This window comes from Lycium barbarum, chromosome 5 (assembly GCF_019175385.1).
Source record: "Lycium barbarum isolate Lr01 chromosome 5, ASM1917538v2, whole genome shotgun sequence".
Classification (NCBI taxonomy): domain Eukaryota; kingdom Viridiplantae; phylum Streptophyta; class Magnoliopsida; order Solanales; family Solanaceae; genus Lycium; species Lycium barbarum.
In genome coordinates this window covers 136,963,978-136,984,178 of record NC_083341.1, presented here as the reverse complement: position 1 = coordinate 136,984,178, position 20,201 = coordinate 136,963,978, and the positions used below count along the sequence as shown (strand labels likewise).

At 32.4% G+C, this 20,201-nt stretch overlaps 1 long non-coding RNA gene across 1 annotated transcript; it reads right to left on the bottom strand.

Moving 5' to 3' along the window:
* Positions 1-12,333: 12,333 nt before the first annotated feature.
* Positions 12,334-15,487, bottom strand: LOC132642791 (uncharacterized). The gene is made up of 3 exons (XR_009583339.1): positions 15,125-15,487; positions 14,048-14,098; positions 12,334-12,971 (listed from the first exon to the last, which is right to left on the bottom strand). It is a non-coding gene; the product is annotated as an uncharacterized LOC132642791 (long non-coding RNA).
* Between the last annotated feature and the right edge of the window lie 4,714 nt (positions 15,488-20,201).

Genomic DNA, 20,201 nt, shown 5'->3' with positions numbered 1-20,201 from the left:
AATATCAGGTTCTATATAAAATATTGACGTTTCGGAATCTTGACACACGACTAATTATTGGTCAAAATATGGAAAATAACACTAATTGTTGCAAAAAATAAAGTTGGCCAATTTTATTTTTTTTGTACTGTTTATATAACGCAGTATTTTACTGCGTTATACAAAAAAAAAAAAATTGGTACTTCTATAACGCAGTATTTTACTGCGTTATAGAAAGAAAAAAAAATTGGTACTTCTATAATGCAGTATTTTACTGCGTTATAGAAGTACCAAAAAAAAAAAAAAAATTCTATAACGCAGTAAAATACTGCGCTATAGCACTTAACGGCTCCGTCTCCGTTAGTGCTATGGCGCAGTATTTTACTGCGCTATGAATACTTTGGTAACTTTTTTTTTGTTGAGGTATTTTGGTTCAAAATGTTTTTTTTGGGACATTTTGATTCCGGACTCTTCCTACTAAAGTCTAAATATATGTTAAATGTCTTCAAAAATAAATTAATGCTTTTTCGTCTTGTTAAAAAGATTAAAGTAAAGCTACACTCTAAAACATAATAAAATATTATTGCGTTTAAGATATTTATGTACTATCTATAAAGAACTTTTATGTTATATGTCATATATGTTTTTTGATAAATAACTTATCTTATTTTTACAATTTCAAATATCATTTTTAAAGAGGCTAATTATCTGTGAAGATCTTTTGGACGACTTGATACTACGCAAAATTATTTCGCAAATATAAATTGAACTCAATATTAGTATCTTGGAAAGAAAACGTAAACATGAAGTTACGCTGACAACAAAAGCGAATAAAGAAAAAGTTATGAGCAGCCTGTAGATCGAGACTTTAATATTGGAAGTCTACTTAGTCAAGATTTTAAAAAGTAGACTTAGCAGTAGCTATTGATTTGACCAGTGCTAGTTCGACAATTATTCCAAAAAGAAAAAAATGCTAGTAATATATTAATGTTGGTCTTTCTTCAAGGTTCTACTTAGTCTCTTCTAAAAACCTTAAAAATTCTTGGCTTGGTCTTTCTTTAAGGTTATATATATAGTTTTTTGTGTTTATAAAATTACCACTTGCATAAAAATATTTAGTGGTTATGATTGTAATTTGGATTATTAGATCGAAGAGGGCATCTTCTATGCAGCATGCGCGAACTACTAAATAAGGTATCTAATGATGTGTAGCATGAGCTATTACATATTCGTGAGTGAGGGGAGAATGACTATTATTCGTAGTTGAGGGAGACTTTAATTTTTAAAGCAAAGGTAGGAGTGAAAAGAATTTTCACCCATTAGAATAATGATGTGTACCATGAGTTATTATTCCTAATTGAGTTTAAGTTTCGTGTATTGATATGTAATAAATATTTACGCAATCAAATCACTTAAAAAGTAATATCAACGAGTAATTTTATTTAATAAGAATTGATGATAATCTAGACAAATGATAAGTGATCTGCTACAATAAGCTAAATTATACTAATGGTATAAACTTTTTACACTATCAGTATACATATGTTAAATCATTATCGCAAATACAAAGAGTATTTCGGCAGTTTACACATGTTTGTTAAGTTATACTTCGATTATTCTTTTTTTTTTCTTCTTCTTGTTTGAATACTCAATTATTCCAAGTTTGAAAGAGAGAGTTGCTCAGGTGGTAAGCACCCTTCACCTCCAGCTTTAAAATTAAGAGTTTGAGTCACCAATAAAAAAAAAAAAAAAAGAGAGAGAGGGGGCAGGGGAAGCTCCTAAAGAGGAGTAAAAAAAAAAGAGTATTTCAAGTTTAGTGGATCTGTCCATTAGTCCTCAAGGAGCATAGTGGAAGTATTTAGAAGTTAAAACAAGGTTAATCATTTGGATTTGGAAAGATTCATTTGGATCTTGATTGGTCAATGGAAAAATATAGAGTAGTAATTAAGTGGGCCTCTTTCATTTCTTCCTCCCTCAACAATCACATTTACTGTTGAAACAATCGACCTTTATACGCAGCATAAAATCCTGGCTAATCCACGTACATGGCCCACTTGATGAATATCAGCAACGAGTACATCTTAAATTGGTCCACCAGTATCATGATAAGTCCTCTGTCCCAATATAGGAGTTGCAACAATCTTTATCAAGTCTGAACAATTGTCGGCCATCAGATTCGCTGCTCACAAGCATAAATCCTCGACAATTTTTCGGCGAATGAGGTTTGTCCAACTCCTACCTTGATCGTAATAGAAATACTTTCAGTAATGTTATGACACAAAATTATTCCTATGGATGACATATGCTGGATTTGATATCGGAAGAATAGCGAAGTATCAAGTTTCCTTCCGTTTTTAATGAGAGATCTCAATTTTGAATTTTAAAAATTAAGTTTGAAAAATATTTATACAAATAGCTTTTGTCATACCAAACACACGATTCATGTATGTTTATTTTCAGACTTTATGCCAAAACATTGCACAAAAAGCAAATTATTTAGAGATGATAACATTTATCCCTAAACTTGTATCTTATTTTCAAAAAGACACTGAAATTTTGCCGGGTCCAATTACCCTCCGAAACAATTTTAAATTGGTATTACTATGCCATTTTTTTATCAATCCTAATTTTGAGAAAAAAAAAATAAGCACCACCAATTGCTAATGGCCACAAGTACAAATACCAAAAAGTTAAAATAAAAAAAATAAAAAGAAAAAAGAAAAAGAAGAAGAAGACGACTCTTTTATATATTAAAGAAATAAATCCATGTCTCCTTCTCCCCTTCCCCTAACCGTCTCCACCAAATAAGAAATGGAGGTACTTAGCTTCAAAAATAAAAACTAACAATCACTCCACTATTTGTGTTATTATCAATGTAATTGACTTATTCCTTTCTCCCAGAAATTATAAAACACATTTATATTTGGCCAAAGAATCTATCAGAAGAACCTTAGAATCTATCAGAAGAACCTTCTTCCACCAGCCACATAAGTCAACCTGGTTGACCACCAATACTCAACCATTTCTTTACCTTCAAACCACTGAAAATACTCATGTGGTTGGAATTAAACCATAATTACTAATCCAAAGTTATTTAGAATTTGATATTTGGTATTTATTTAATTCATTTCTAGTTAGGATTTATTTATCTAGTTCATATTAGAATGGGTCTTCTAGTATTATAAATAGGGATGCTCTGTCACATATTTTCATTATAGCGAGATTTAAGAATTTTGAATTATTAAGTAAAGCCTTCTACCTTTTCTGATAAATTTCTTCTATGTAGTCAGTTTTTCACTTATGCTTATTTTATTCATTTGAGTATTTTTATTTTTCTTCACATGTAATTGGAGCTCGAATCGAAAGCAAAAAAGCTCTCATTGGAAGGGGAAAAAATAGGTGCTTACCACTCTTCGTTACCGGAAAACGGTGGTTTGGGAGTGACCACTGGAAAAGCAAACACCGCTAGCCAGAAAATCTACAGAGTCCTATAATGAAAAACAAGGGAGAAAGCATAGAAAGAAAAGGAAAGGATAAAGGAAAAAAGTAAAGTAAAAGAGCAAAAATAGAAAAAAAAAAAAAAAACCTTTAAATAGAAAAACCTATCAAAAATAAGCTTTTCCTGTCTGAAAAAAAAAAAGCATATTAATACCCGTTCAAAATTATTTTGGACGGTCATAAGACTCCAGCAAAATTGAAGTGTCCTCCTTGAAAATAAGGAACAAGTTCAAGGGTAAATTGGTAATTATGTGTTATCTCTGCTACTACAATATAACAAGATAGGACAACCAAGTGAGCGTAAAAATATCTTCTGTCGCTATAATTTGGTACAAGTCATTTTCGATCAAGGAGGCATCCAAGGGAAAGAAAAATGTCTAAAAGTACAATAATTAAAGTGAACCTAGGGCTTGTTTGGTACAAGGAATAAGGGATAAATAGTCTCAAGATTAAACTTGAGATGATTTTATCTCATGTTTAGTTGGAATAAAATCACGGTATAACTAGTCTCGGGAGTAGTTATTCCGAGATTGTAGTGTTATTTTATCCTTATGGGAGGATGGGATAACTTGTTTCCAACCAAACGACCGCTTATTGAGCAAGTAATGTCAAATTTTAATCCTTTATCTTTAGATTATTCTTTTGCAAAATACTTCATGAATTCCTATAGTTATATAGAATTTAATATGTAGTCAATTATTCGTGCATTAAACACATTAAATTTTAGGCAATTATTCATTGAAGTTTCTGAGCATCGCAAACAATTTACCACCAAAGGTCTGGGCATGGATGGGCGTTACCATTGTTAAGGAGAGTTTTACCACCAAATATGGAACTTGCGTAAAATCGAATTTTGTCAAGACGCAATACGAATATTAGATGCGACATCAGGTATGAAACCGATAAAAAGAAAAATCCACCAACGATTGTAGTGGAATAATAAGTACCTCTCCATAATTAACGATATCGAATTTGAACCCAGAGAATGGTAAGAAGTGTCTTACAAAAGGTTGCGTGGAATGTCCTTCATATGGAGTGGTCTTTAATTTTATCCCCTCAAATCGGTGGTCTTTAATTTTTGGCCCTACCCTTATTCGCGCATCTATGAAATCAAAGATTTGGGTTCAAACCCCATGAAAGTAAAAATAAAAATAATTTCGCAAGGCAAGATTTTCACAGCAATTATGTCTATTGGGGGTCAAGTTATGCCTTAAGCAGTGGCAGAACCAGGATTTTCACTAAGGGGGTTCAAAATATAGAGAAGCAAATACAAGAAGAAGCCAAAGGGGGTTCAACATCTAATATATATACATAAAAAATAATTTTAATCATGTATAAACAGTGTAATATTCTACCGAATGAACCCCCTTAGCCCTATGTGCCTTCGCCTCTGGCCTTAAGGCACAACTTCTGTAGTATCATACATAATTATGCTCGACAATGGGTAAGGTTATGTCTTAAGGCATAACTTCTACATAGAAATTAATTCTGTTGGATAACTTAATTTCTACATAACTAGTATAACTTCACCCCGAATAGGTATAGTTTGCTATGAAAACCTTGCCTTGCGATTTCGTTTAACTCCGCTGGGATACTACAGAAGTTATGCATGCATAACTTTACCCGAACAAGCATAATTTGCTATGAAATCTTGCCTTGCGATTTTTTTTCACTTTGCTGAGGTTCAAACCATAAATGTCAGGGTATTTTCGGCCACTTTTTTTAGCCGAAGGACAAAAATAAAGACCAACCATTTGAGGGCAAAAATTAAAGAACACCCAGAAATAAGGGCATTCCTGCGAAGTTTCAAGAGTTTTACCCCTTAAAGTGGAATTACTGGCCTGAATTCAAATATTCGAGCCCAAAAGAGATATCGAACATCGGATGAAAAATCAAAATAAAAAACAATTAGCATATGTTATGTTTTTTTTTTCTTTTGGTATGGAGGGAATAGGAAGCATGACTAATATATATGCTCAAAATTGTAAAGATTCCTTGTGAAAAGTTTTCAAGTAATCAATGATCATAATTCAATTATATATTCCTGTATTATATGATAATGGAATGTTTGAATTATTAGAGTCAAGTAGTGTAATTTGACTAAAGTTTAATTTTAGGAAAAAATTTCCTTGCTAGTATACTGTAAGGAGAAAATATAAACTTACCTATGTATTAGTTTAATTTTTTCTTATGTAGTATAGAGAAATTTCGACTATATAATTATCAATTTTCCCTACTCTTATACATATATGGAAGTGTTACCATTAAGGCGAAAATTAAACCAAAACTTCTCTTATTAATTAAGTAATTCTTTTCTTACTAATTACCTTTTGCGTTCTACAATAAGTGCCACCTCAGCAAAAATCACGCTCCTTAAAAAATCGATAAATACAATATGCAGTTTATTAAACTACCCCTATTTATTAGATGTTTTTTAAAAATTGAGCAATATTAAGGAGGACTGTTTCTTTAATGCTAAGGACATAGTTAAAAACACTTTTTTTTTTTCTAAGGAAACACTTATTTTGAGATGGGGGAGAACTTCTTTTAGCCAATAGCATCATTAAAGCTGTGATAAATCATCATTAAAATCAGAAGTGATAATGATAGATCATTAATGTCTCCGAAGAAATGCCGGAAAAAGAAGATATTAGCCAATTAGCTTTTGCTCTTCCTTTAAAATATTCTTATCTTATTAGATTCTTAGCCTTTGTTCTAATGGCTGATTTCATTCAATGCATCACAAACGTGTAATGTGCTTATCAAGCTTTTTGTTTATGCTTCGGAATTCCATCCAAAATTGGGAATACATTTCTCCAGAATATGTACATCTTGTAGTAACTGTGTTACAACCCAAGCCCATAAGATTTATTGTTTGTTTTGGCCAGACAGATATCATGAATTTGTCCATCAAGTTTAAAAATGTGTATCATCTGAATTCATGCTATATGGATTGGCTTAGCTTAAGGTGTTATGTGTGCTTCTTTTTCAAACGTTTGTCAGTTTAAAAAACTGTGCAGCATTCTCTTTGACCCGCACTCGTCAGCCCTCTATCCTTCATGAGTGTCACAAGTTGTTAACAAGGATGCGATTTTACTTGATTTATGTCATTTATTCTCATTAAAAATTAAAATTTACTTTTAATTTGGTTGAGCTTTTCAATTTTTTTCATTACCACCACTAGCTATACAAATTTTAAGAAAATCAAATCAACAGCTTCTAATATTAATCACATTCAGTACAACAACTGTTATTGACATAAGTAAATAAACAACTTAGACGTGATCAATGATCAGGAAAAAAAAAATCATTAAAAAAGATAAAATTATGTCAGTGAATTTTATTAGAGCAACAGCATCCATTTTTATCATCACGAATCATCGGGGTCAGCGTTAAGATCCAAACCCGCATTATCCTCTGTACTTTCTTCCTCTTTAACACCGTTAACCTCTCGAAAATCTTCCATCCGAAACGCCGTTAAGTTACTGCCGGAAACACAACCGTCACCGTTACCGTTACCCTTCTCGAAATACTTCACAGCCACACGTATTCTCCTTAAGATTGCATAGAATTCTTCAACTTCATCATCCTCAACAGCGTTTCCACCGTCAGTTTTTCCGTTATCTTTAGCTGTCTTCTTTTGTTTCTTCGTTTCGATTTCTCCGTTATCTGAACATTTCCGCTTCTGGACCTCCATAACAAATTTCTCCGTATTGGAAACAGCCTCTCTACCACTCAATTGTAGAGATAACAAAGTCCACGAATGGGTAGCCTGAATCTTGATTTTCCGGCGAAATGTGTTTTTTTTTTCCGGCGGAATGTTAATATGGAGAAAAACTGGAATGGCGATGCAATTTCCTAGTTGGAATTCAAGTGGTAGATGAATTGTTGCGCGGTTTACGTGTTGTTTTATAGTGGGAGTTGTCTGGTGTTTAATCTTTTGGTGATATATGCTGATGACGTTTAGAGGCTGTCGTAAGTAAATTGGCTTATGAGTTATGCCAAGTTGTCAAGACATGTTACCTTTTCTTTTCTTTTCTTTTCTTTTTCCTTGTGAAATAATAGTCAACTAAATAAAAGAAAAAAATAGTTAAATTTGCCACGGAATCCCTACAAGCGGAATCGATTAGCATGGTTTGTTGTCATGTATTGTTGTGAATCAAGTTGACTCCATAAAGGCTTATGAGCTAGAAGTGGTGTATGAGATAGATTTAACTGGAATTATTTGGACGAGTAAAATATTAAAGAATTTATTCAGGATCCAATTCGAATTAGCAACTGGTTAAAAAGGATCGTGAGGTTAGGAAGAGGAATTCTATGTGAATTATGAGTAAATTTGGCTTAGTTTGTTCTTCTCACCTTCTCTCGTGAATCTCTCTAATTATCCCCTATCTGATTACGTATCCTACTTCTTCAGTTGTTATGTCATTTCCCTTTGTTTACGTTCTAGAGTTGTAATCTGAGATCAATATAATATATAATACCTCATTGTTTGTGTTGAGAAATTCAGGTTGTTACATACTTCAGAATTCAACAAAGAAATTAGAGGTAAATTATTCTTGAATTGTGCAATATAATATAAATATGTCAACCGTTAATAAGTTGGGTCAAATATGATTTTTCGGGTAGGTACAAATTCTCGAATGGAATGTGGCAATAAATATACTTTATACTGATAGAATTGACGAAGATTAGTATAATAAATTCTTAATCATACTCTTTGCACAAGATTAATGGACAAAATAACGAGAGGTAACAAATTAGTTAAAAGATAGGGTTAATTTGCTGAAAAGAACATCCTCCGGCACTACTGTTGTGGTGGTCCTTGGTGGTGTTGCTTAAAGGAACTCTTCTATCAAATATCTTTTCCATTGAAAAATATCTGGCCTAGCTCAATGGATTTTCAGATAGAATTATTATGTCTTCATATTATCATTTAGTAAAACAATTTGAAGAAGCGGAGTCACGACATCAATGCTGAAATCAGAATTTTCACTAATGAGAGCTAAATACGATGAAGTAAACACATCAAAAAGCAAAAGAAATTCAATCTACTCTACATAAAAATAGTATCAACCTTCTAATTTTGAGGCGAAATTCCCCTAGCTAGAATCCATATAAAAAAAAAGTCCTCTTCTTATATTTTGAAGACCATGTGCTTAGTGGCGGAGCCACAGCCCGGCAAGGGTGTTCAACCGGACACCCTTCGCCAAAAAATTAGATCGTGTAAACATGTCAACTACTACCTCCATTCACTTTTACTTGTCACGTCTTGACTTTTCCCGCTGTTTAAGAAACAATGATTAAGATAGGTATTTTACCACAATACCCCTGTTAAATGGTGTATAATTGTATTGGAGTTGGGAAAATTATTTGAAATGAGTAATAAATGCTAAGGGTAAAACAAGAATTTTTTTTTTTTGTCTTACCTTGATATGTAAAAAATGACAAGTAAAAATGAAAATCTATAAAGGGAATAGTAGACAAGTAAAAGTGAATGGATGGAGTATTACGTATTAGAAACATATATTACATATTGAACACCCTTAATATATAGATTATATGAATTTGAACACCCTTGATAAAATTTCTAGTTCCGCCACTGTTTCTTTAATACTCCCTTTGGTTTAAAATAAGTGTTCGCTTACCCTTTTCACACCTCTTAAGAAAACACGAACTCTTAGAATAATAAAATATTTTGACTAAACATCCCTTAATTAATAAGTATCCTATTTATTTATTGTCTTGAGTTAATAGGGGTAAATCTGAAATAATAAAGTTAATTCTTTCACGATTTTTTAAGTGTACACTTATTTTTTAACCCGAAAAAGTAGTATTCTGAAAAACAGTGTCATTAAACGGGATAGACTATGGAACGATTAAACGAGATAGATTATCGAAGTTTGCAATTGGATTTATAAATACCAAAAGTAAAAAGTCCGTCAACGTAATTTTCGCCTTGCTTACCTATACTAGATATGGAATCCCGTGCTGCGCAAGGGCCCAATCACAGGTGAAAATATATAAGTTGATGGTCATAAATTTTAGATTTGATAGTATAAAATAACCTTTATTTTCTAATATCTAATAAGAGTAGTATTTATAACCTTTATTTTCTACTATCTAATAAGAGTAGTATTGCAAAAGTATAACTTTTGGATGTGTGATTTTTAAATCTTTTAGCTAATATTTGCAAGTTATAAGTTCTCCTATTATATATTATTTAAAATTAATTTGGTATTCTTTGAAAAACGAATATTCGCACAATCATGTCAAGATTGTCGGATATTATTTCAAAAATCCAGATGCAGTTCTACACTCTGTAATTAATTTTAGTACTCATACCAGAATAGATTGAAGTATTGGTTTATGCCTGCGAATAAGATAAAGCGAAGAAGGCTTTGGCACTATTGTTATTAGGGAAAAGGGTCAAGTATACCCCTCGACTTTAATTTATTGGCTAATTTTACCCTCCATTAGTCAAAGTAGTCAAATATATTCCTCCCGTTATAAGCTGGGGCCAAATATATCCCTGTCGTTAGCAAAGTTTCAAAAATACCCCTCATTTCTAACATATTTCCACATAAACAAGTCTAGTCATTGGAATTGGGTGACATGGACGCCACATGACATTTAACTTATACTATACAGTGCCTACGTGGCAATTTTTTAAAAAATAATCTGGAAAATTGATTTTTCTAAAAACAAATCTGTTAAAAATAACTTTTATTAAAAACAAGTTAAATGTCATGTGGCGTCGAGGTCATCCAATTTCAATGACTAGACTTGCTTATGTGGGAATATATTAGAAATGAAGGGTATTTTTGAAACGTTGCTAACGGTAGGTATATTTGACTACTTTAACTAACGGAAGGAAAAGTTAGCTAATAAACTAAATTAGAGGGGTGTATTTGACCCTTTTCCCTCGTTATTATCCACATGTGTACATTTGCTATTTTTTTGTTAATCTTAAATGTAAATGTTAAAACTTTTATAATTAAAACTAGCAATATATGTCCGCGCAATGCACTGGCCGAACATATTTATTCACTTTAATTAGCCAGTCTTTGAGGTTTGTATTTTAAAAACAAATTTAAAAACATTCTAATTGTTATTATATATAGCAACATATACAAAATATATTTTAGGTATCATCACTTTGGTTATAATTAGAAAATGGAGTTTAAAAATTAAAAACATATGATGGAATTAAGTTTTTGAGACGGAAAGAGTCGGACTTTTTTTCTCATTGTCATGATAATGAAAGTTATTCATCGATGTGAAAAAGAAAATTAGTAAGAATATGAGGGAAAACTAATATTTTGATTCTAGATTTTTTCTTTAAAATTCTTTAATATCTTATATGTATATCAACAGGTTGATATCCATCTCAATTAATTAATTGTTCAGATCCAAACATAAGAACCATTGTTGTATATATTGGATTTTTTAAAAAGAAAAACTAATAAAATATTTTTATTAAATTAATTAAAAAATATATTATAATTTTTATATTAATAATTATAGATAAAAAGAATTGTTACAAAGAAATCAAAATTAGAAAGATATATGTTATATCGTAAATCACCAAATTTTAATTCCGAAATGAAAATATAAAGTGATGCATTTTATAAATGTAAATAAATAATAATCAGAAAATGCAAAGGAGGGTAAAATAAGTAAAGTATTGACAAAGAAGTAAAACGGGGATAAAAGTCACTCCCTCCCTTCACTTTTACTTGTCCACGTTGGCATATCAGGAGAAAGAAATTTTTTGTTCTTCTTATTTTACCCTTCACATTAATTACTCATTTTCAAATCATTTTTTTAAGGCTATTGAGACTATACACGAATAAATATGGATATTATGATAAAATATATACTTCATTTATTAATTCTTAAAGAACGTGAAAAGTCAGGGAATAAATATGTGTAGGAGAATTAAAATTGAAGTGCATACGTATATACATGAGAAGAGAATAAATACTCAGTACTATGGAATATGTCCAGGTGCGATAAAAAAGTAGTTGGTTAAAGTGTACAATGTATATAACTTTTGGTAAAAATTTGCATTGCTATTGTTCGTCCTCTCTCCACGTTTAAAGTATTGACAAAGAAGGAAAACGGGGATAAAAGTCACTCCTTCCGTTCACTTTTACTTGTCCATGTTAACATATTGAGCGAAAGAAATTTTTGTTCTTATTATTAATTTTACCCTTCATATTAATTACTCATTTTCAAATCATTTTCCAAGGCTATTGAGACTTGCATCAATAAGTATAATATTATGGTAAAATATATACTCCCTCCGTCCCATATTACTTGTCACTTTCCCTTTTGCGCACCCCTTAAGAAATCATATATAAAAGATGTATTTTATTATCTTACCCCTATCTCTCTCCAATAAATACATTCTAATCAAAATTGACTATTTTCAAGAACATTTATTACTAAGGATAAGATGGGAAAATTTAATTAATTTTATCTTAGTTTTGTAAATGAACAAGTAATTTGGACATATATTTTTAGTAATGTGGCCAAGTAATATTGGACGGAGGGAGTACTTCATTTATTAATTCTTAAAGAACGTGAAAAGTCAAAAGTGAACAAGTAAAAGTGCACGGAGGAAATAAATATGTATCGGAAAATTAAAATTGAAGTGCATACGTGTTTACATGAGAAGAGAATAAATGTTCAGTATTATGACATATGTCCACGTAGGATAAAAAAGTAGTTTAGTAATGTGGCCAAGTAATATGGGACGGGGGAAATACTTCATTTATTAATTCTTAAAGAACTTGAAAAGTCAAAAGTGAATAAGCAAAAGTGCACGGAGAAAATAAATGTGTCAGAGAATTAAAATTAAAATGCATACGTGCATACATGAAAAGGGCAGCCCGGTGCACTAAGCTCCTGCTATGCGCGGGGTCCGGAAAAGGGCCGGACCACAAGGGTCTATTGTACATAACTGTCACGACCCAACCCCGTCGGCCGTGACTAGTGCCCGATCTGGGCACCCGAACCCATCTATCAAATATTATCTCAAATTCTATCAACTCATTCTAGTATATGGCGGAAGCCGACAAGGCTTTATTTCAAATTTAGGTAATTTCCAGAAAAATTTCGACAGAGTTTCCTTTGTTTTACGGACTATCCAATATACCCTGCACGCAGAAAATACCAACAAAAGCCACACAGGGCTAACCAAGCAATATATAAACATACGCGGACCGGCCGCCTCGGCGTATGGGATCGCCCAAACGACATGTACATACATCCATACAGAAAGACCCTAACCCACAAACATGTCCACAGACCTCTAAACAGACCGACATAATCATATGACGGGACAGGGCCCCGCTGTACCCATGAACGAGAATATATATATACAGTAGTGACAGACTATACCAAAAGATGGGCTCTGGATAAGAGAGCGCTCCAAAATAGGAGAATAAGATCCTAAGCGGACGGATCAGCAAACCTGTCGTCGGTACCTGCGCGGCATGAAAACGCAGCCCCCGAAGAAAGGGGGTCAGTACGAAATATGTACTGAATATGCAAAGCCTGAATTACAGAAACAAAATCATAACTGGTACAGAACGTACAGAAAGTAAATAGAAAACCCAAAGTATCAGATATATATTTTCAAAACATGCAGAGTGTGTACAGAAACATACGTCACATCAAATCCGGCCCCTGCCAAGGGACTCGGCAGACAGAACGTGGCCACCCTCCCGACGCTGGTGCCACAACACAGAAGAATCAGAACAGGGGCATAACCCCGTAACATAATATGTCATATCAGATGGCCATAGCAAATCATATCAGAACAAGCGTACATGGCACAGCATACTCCACAAACCCATGTACGCATATACCTGCCCCCTCACATCGAGGCACGGCGAACAATGCAAAGGATCACGCTTGACAACATATCCTGGCCCGGGCTCAGTGGGGGAAACATTGAGGCATCCACGAACGGAGTAGTGAGAAACTAAATGCACTAAAAATACCATATATATATTTCCAGAGACTCAATGAGGCATATCGAATGTCAAATCAAATCAATGAAATCGGACGGAAACATAGTAAGTAAATTTAGATGTCATAACGGGTTACGGAGGCATAATCTATCCGAGATCGTTTTCAAGATTCAAAACAATTTATAAGACTTAATGAAATATTTAAAATAATTTTTATTTAGTAGATAAAGGAGTAGTTAGAGTATCTCTAACGAAAACGCTCGAAGACAAGTCATAGACACATAAAGGGTAAAATTGGAAATAGTGGGCCCACCTCGGGACAAACGAAGCGGTGGGCTCAAATTACGTATTTTAAGCTTATAAAGTCACCTACGGAGGTTCTAGGGACATTCCAAAATTTTCTAGACAATTTGCGGAAGTTTGCACAATTCTTTCAATAAAACATACTTATAGGGTTCAATTCAATTGAATGAAAAAGAGGTATTTTCAAATGCAGATTCCGATGAGCAGAATACTTTCCGAGGCTCAAATCCGATCCTAGTACACCTAGGACATGCCAAAAGAAGAATCGGGATAGCCTTACATACCTTTCTTGCCCTTTACGCTTGCCAAAACTCAAATCTCGTTTCGTCCAAAACCTACAAATGGTCACATTTACCAATTTACTATTCATAAGACTTAAAATTTCAACCTTAACCAATTCTTGTCTATAAAAATTTGAGCAGCATCTCCCCTATATATATATCATCCCCGAGGTTAAAACTCGGCTAAAACAACAACAACCATACCAACAACAATATATACAACATCAATAATCGACTAGGAACGCATTCTAGCGTAAATAGTCTTATTTTCCAAATAATGCGACAATTCCAAATCCAACTTTGCACTTACAACCCGATATCAATATTTTCATATTCACATACTAATATAAGACCATTCAAACATAAACCAAAAGTATTCCAAGCTATATATTCAATATTCAACAATTCCATCAACTTCCATATTCAATCCAAAATTCTTATATATGCAACAAAACCATTCCAACACATTTTCTACTTACTAATTCATCTCCAACAACAATCTACACTTTAACAACTTCATTATCTTAATATCATAAAATCACATTAATGTGTCATAATTCTCTACATTCCATTTTCATGTCAACTTCACTCATATAATCTTCCTTTGCATTGTGAAGATCACAATAACACAACTAACATGTTAAACAAAATAAATCCAACATTATCTCAACAACATATACCACACGGCCAACATGGCTTCTTTCCAATTTCATCCAATTTTCATTCAACTTCCATAATTTCATAAAAACTACATTAAAATCACATAATTTCCTATAACCAATTTCCATGCTAATATGGACTAGCATCCTTCTAAATTCACCAACCAACATAACAATTCACATATAGCTATTTCATAATTTTTATTTCCGTAATGAAGTCGAAATTAATACTAACAACATCAATAGCAACATCCTCCACATTCTACAAGTTAACTACATTTATTTTCATCCAAAATTCTCTTCAAATCTCATTCCATAATTCACAATACCAACTGACGAATTTATATCGCTATTTTTCCCGTTCTAATCCGTTAAAACTTTAAATAAACTTGTTAGCAATGAAAAAGAACCTACATATTACCTTAAGTAGGCAGCCACCACGTCATCACTCTCCTCTTTGGTTGATTTTTAGCTCAAATTGAAGACAACGTAGCGTACAACACTTTTCCCTTCATGGGCTTCGGGATTCGGGGCTCGGATTTTGGTCAAAATTGTTTTTTTTTTTTCTCTCCAAAGCTCCTCTCTCTTTTTCCAGAATTTTCTGGTTGTTCCTGGTGTTAAAATGATGAAGAAGGCCGAAATTGGCACTTATAAGGACATGGGTAATGGGCCTAACCCGGTTGGGCTCGGATTGGGCCTAGCCCACTGACCTTTCTGCCTTAAAACGTTCATATCTCCTTGTACCGACGTCACCTGGGAACCCACGACCCATGGATGGAAAGATAATTCAATTATCTACAACTTTTACTTCTTGGTAGTTTTCCAAATTCCAAACATATAATACCGTTTTGGCCCCCCAAAGTCAGGTCACCCGAAAACGTTTTCTTAAAAATATTCGTTTGGAGGACTTCCACTTTGATTTGGCCCAAGGGTCCTTCTTGAGTTGTGTTTAACTTCACATATGTGATTCATATAATTTGTCACATGTCCCAAAAAAAATCTTGACGTGTGGGCCCCACCTCAACTTACAATTAATCCGACGTTCAAAAATACGGGATGTAACAATAACCTTACCTTGCATTTCTGCAAGAGTTGTTTTCACGTGCATACATGAGAAGAGAATAAATATTCAGGATTATGACATATGTTTACGTGGGATTAAAAATAATTGGTTAAAGTATATAATTTATATAGCTTTTTATATAAGCATTCATTGTGGTGTTAGAGCCTGTTTGGATGGGCTTAAAATAAACAGCTTATAAGCTAGAAACAACTTATAAGCTAAATAAAAATAAGTTGGGATAGGCTAACTTATTTTTTTTTGGCTTATAAGCTGTTTTAGATAAACTAAGTCAAACGAGCTCAATTATTTTTTTAGGCTTATTTTATGCACAAAATGACTTTAAGCTGGCCAGCCAAACACTTAAAAAAAATTGAAAACAGCTTATAAGCAACTTATAAGCCAATCCAAACGAGCTCTTAGTCCCTCTTGGGCACTTATATTTATAATTATAGAAAAGAGGAAGCAAAGGGCAGAAGAGGTGGAAACACTTACTTCAGTGAATCCATTTGAGAGCTTTGTGTGCGTGATAATCAAAGAGGGACAAATAAATACATTCAGTGAAAGCAATATGTGGAGAGAGAAAAAGTGGGTGGCAAAAGAAAAACCTTTCAATTTCAAGCCACGTTCCACGAAAAAGGCAATTATGCTTTTTAATGGTTGATGGATGATGATATAAGCAAATGATAGTTTAGTCAAATTACATAGAAAATTTTATGCATAAGCTATAGTAGGTTTCTTTTTCAGCCAACCATGGTATTTCATTTTAACTGAAATGACTAAATTGCCCTCAGCAATCCTAAGAAAGCATGTTGCCCTGTTGCTTGCTTATCCCCTCTCATAAGATAATTCCTCCGTCTCAATTTATGTGGCATTATTTGACTTGACAGAATTTAAGAAAAAAAAAAACTTTTTAAATGTGTAATCTAAAATAAGCCTTATATAAATATATGACTGTAAATTATCTCATAAAGTTAAATTATTTTTAAATATAAAAATATATTTTTTTTAAATAAATTAAAAAAAAATAATGCTACATAAATTGAGACCGAAGGAGCAGTAGAAATCGTAATCTTCGGACCAAAAGAGAGAATAATAAATCTTCTATCACTCGTCATTCATATGACATCATCTCTTCTGTATTCTACAATAAGTACTTATTTTAATGGGAAAATAATATGTTTGGTCTCTCAATTATTGCTGAAGTTTGATTTGGTTTTGGTGATATATGATTTAGCATATTTAATCTTCAATTAATTAAAATATGACTTTTGTTCCTTATGTAAAAAATATGTTATATTTAAACTAGTTTTAGAAGTATACTACGCTTCAATATAGAGTAATAATACAATTTTAACATATTATATGGTTATTTAAATAACGAAACAGTTAATACTTCATTAAGTTTATGATTGTTCACAATCAAAGAGAACAAAAGTGCACACTTCAAGTAATTGAAGGTTAAATGTGCATAGTCAGATAGCATAAGGACTGAAATAAGAATCTACAAATAACTAAAGGATCAAAAGTGTTATTAACCCGTTTTATTAATTAAATAAAGTTCGAAGTTTTTGGCAGGAAATGTTTTGTCTGATGGGTCTTACACGGCATAAAATCAAATTAATCAGGACTCAGGTACTAGACAGGACTCAGGTACTAGACATCTGACGAGAAAAAAAAACAAAAAGCTATTTAGTCAAGGTTTTTTAAATAGACATAAGGATTAGTTAATGTCCGATGCTAGTCTCCACAATCCACATTTGTTTATAAGAATCTTCAAGACTAAGGCTGGTCTTTATTTAGGTTAGACATACTTTTCAAGCTTAAAATTGGTCGTCTTTCTTTAGTTAAGGTTCTACTTTACGTCTTCTCCTTTGTTTATAAAAATAGTCCACTCTTAGAAATGGTCCTTCTTCAAGATTCTAGATGCCATTGTTTGTTGGCTTTATTAAATTATCAGTTACATACAAATATTTGGTGGTTAGAGATTTAAAGTGGGATTAGAAAACGCATTTCCTAAAGTTGTGCGCTGGATATAAAATGTTGTATCTAATGAACGTTTTATTATATTTGGCTCTTTAAAACTTTAAAAGATTCGTGTAGTAGTATTTAACGAGTATGATTTGATGGAAAGTAAAAGTTGGATTTGGATTTTAAAATGGAAAGATTCATTTGGATTTTTAGGTACTCAATGAAGAAATTAGTGGTGTGTAAAAATGGAGTCCGGAGCCTAAAGGGTACAAAAATATACGGTATAAACCAAAAGGGGATAGCCTTTTATTTACAGACCAAAACGGGTATAACGTGGACCAGTCCACGTTATACCCTAATTTTTTTTTTCAATTGTCAGTCGATCACAGAGAAAAAAAAAATTAATGGTATAACGTGGACTAATCCACGTTATACAAAATTATTTGTATATCGTGGATCAGTCCACGTTATACCATTAATATATATTTTTCTCCCCAATGTTTTACAAAATAGGAGTCCGGAACCAAAATGCCCCTAAAAAAATCATTATGAACTAAAATACCCCAACAACAAAAAAAATGTTACAAAAATACCTTTAGCGCAGTAAGTTTTGTTTGAAAAAACTTAGTGTTTTTTTCATACTTTGACCAATGATTAGTCGTGTGTAAAGACTCCGAAATGTCAATATTTTATATAGAACCTAATATTTTTTTATGCGTACAATAATGTAGGCCCAATACATCAAGGATAGGTAGACGTTCGGATAGTCATTTTAGGGGTTGAAAAGGTGCCCGAAGTAAGTTTTGTTTGAAAAAACTTAGTGTTTTTTCCATACTTTGACCAACGATTAGTCGTGTGTCAAGACTCCGAAACGTCAATATTTTATATAGAACCTGATATTTTTTCTACGTACAATAATGTAGGCTCAATACATCAAGGATACATAGACGCTCGGATAGTCATTTTAGGGGTTGAAATACCCGAAATAAGTTTTGTTTGGAAACTTTAGGGTGTTTTATTTTTTAAGATTTTGATTTAAGCGTGTTATTTTTTAATCAAGACATAACTTTATTTTGAATATAAATATAATTCTAAAAAATATAGGGAGAAAAACTAGTTGTAAAGTGGTCAAACTTTAGATGGTCATAACTTTGCGCTCGGACGTCCGTTTTACGCGATTTTTTTTTTGAACTTGCGTATTTTTTCGAGATCTACGCGGACAAACAACCATAAAGCGGTTTGGCTGAGCCGATTTTTAAAAAAACACCTTTTATCCCATTCAATTTTAATTTTCCCCCAAATTGGCCTGAAATTTTCAGTTTTATTTACTTATAAGATGATGATACGCAATAGATTTCAACGTAAAAATCTCGGGGTAATGTAGCTGTGAATGTCAATTTCACTTCTGCGGTTTCAATTTTTGAAAATAAGGTTGACTAATTTTCTCGACATATAAAGTTGACTAAAATAACCTTACAGTCAAACACTAAGTTTTTTCAAACAAAACTTACTTCGAGTTCAGGAGCGCGGACTATAACTAGAAGGAGGAATGAAATGGGTATAGCTTCTGCTCGCATGGCTAGAAAGTGTAGTACGTGCAAGCAAACAGGTCATAACAAGAATCGCTGCCCCGACAGAAATCAGTAGTTGTTATTGCTTGTTGGTTTTTATGTTTTTTCTTAAGTTGTACGATCGTTGTTTCCTTATGTAATCTTCCAAGAATATATAACATGTCTTGTGCCGTTTAATAGGTAGTATGTAATTTAACATTTACTACTCAGTTAATGTGTGACGTTTATTTAACTTATATTTTATTTTTTATTTATGTTCGCATATATAACACATATTTAATTATTGCATGTGTTAAAATATTTATTTCAGTTAATCACTGAAATTAACTATATGCTTTAAAAATTAAAAAAATCAATAATTTTTTTTATTAAAAACACAGCCGAATATGATTTAAATAGAGGCAACGTCTTACAAACTATTTTGTAAAACGTTGGGGAGAAAAATATATATTAATGGTATAACGTGGACTGATCCACGTTATACAAATAATTTTGTATAACGTGGATCAGTCCACGTTATACCATTATTTATTTATTTTTGTTATTTTCTCTGTGATCGACTGACAATTGAAAAAAAAAATTGGGGTATAACGTGGACTCCGTTTTGGTCTATAAATAAAAGGCTACCCCTTTTTGATTTATACCGTGTATTTTTATGCCCTTTAGGCTCCGGGCTCGTAAAAATGGAATGCATGACACCTTCAATTATAGTAAGTGTTGTTTTTGTAAAAAGGTTAGTGTTAAGTGGGATTAACCTTTTCTCCATTTCATATTATCCAAATTCTTATTTGGATGAGTGATATGTGTTTCATTTTAATATTGGTGATCTAGATCAAACTTACTAAAACAAGGGTCTATACGAATATATAGATAACTTCATAGAGAACATTCAAACT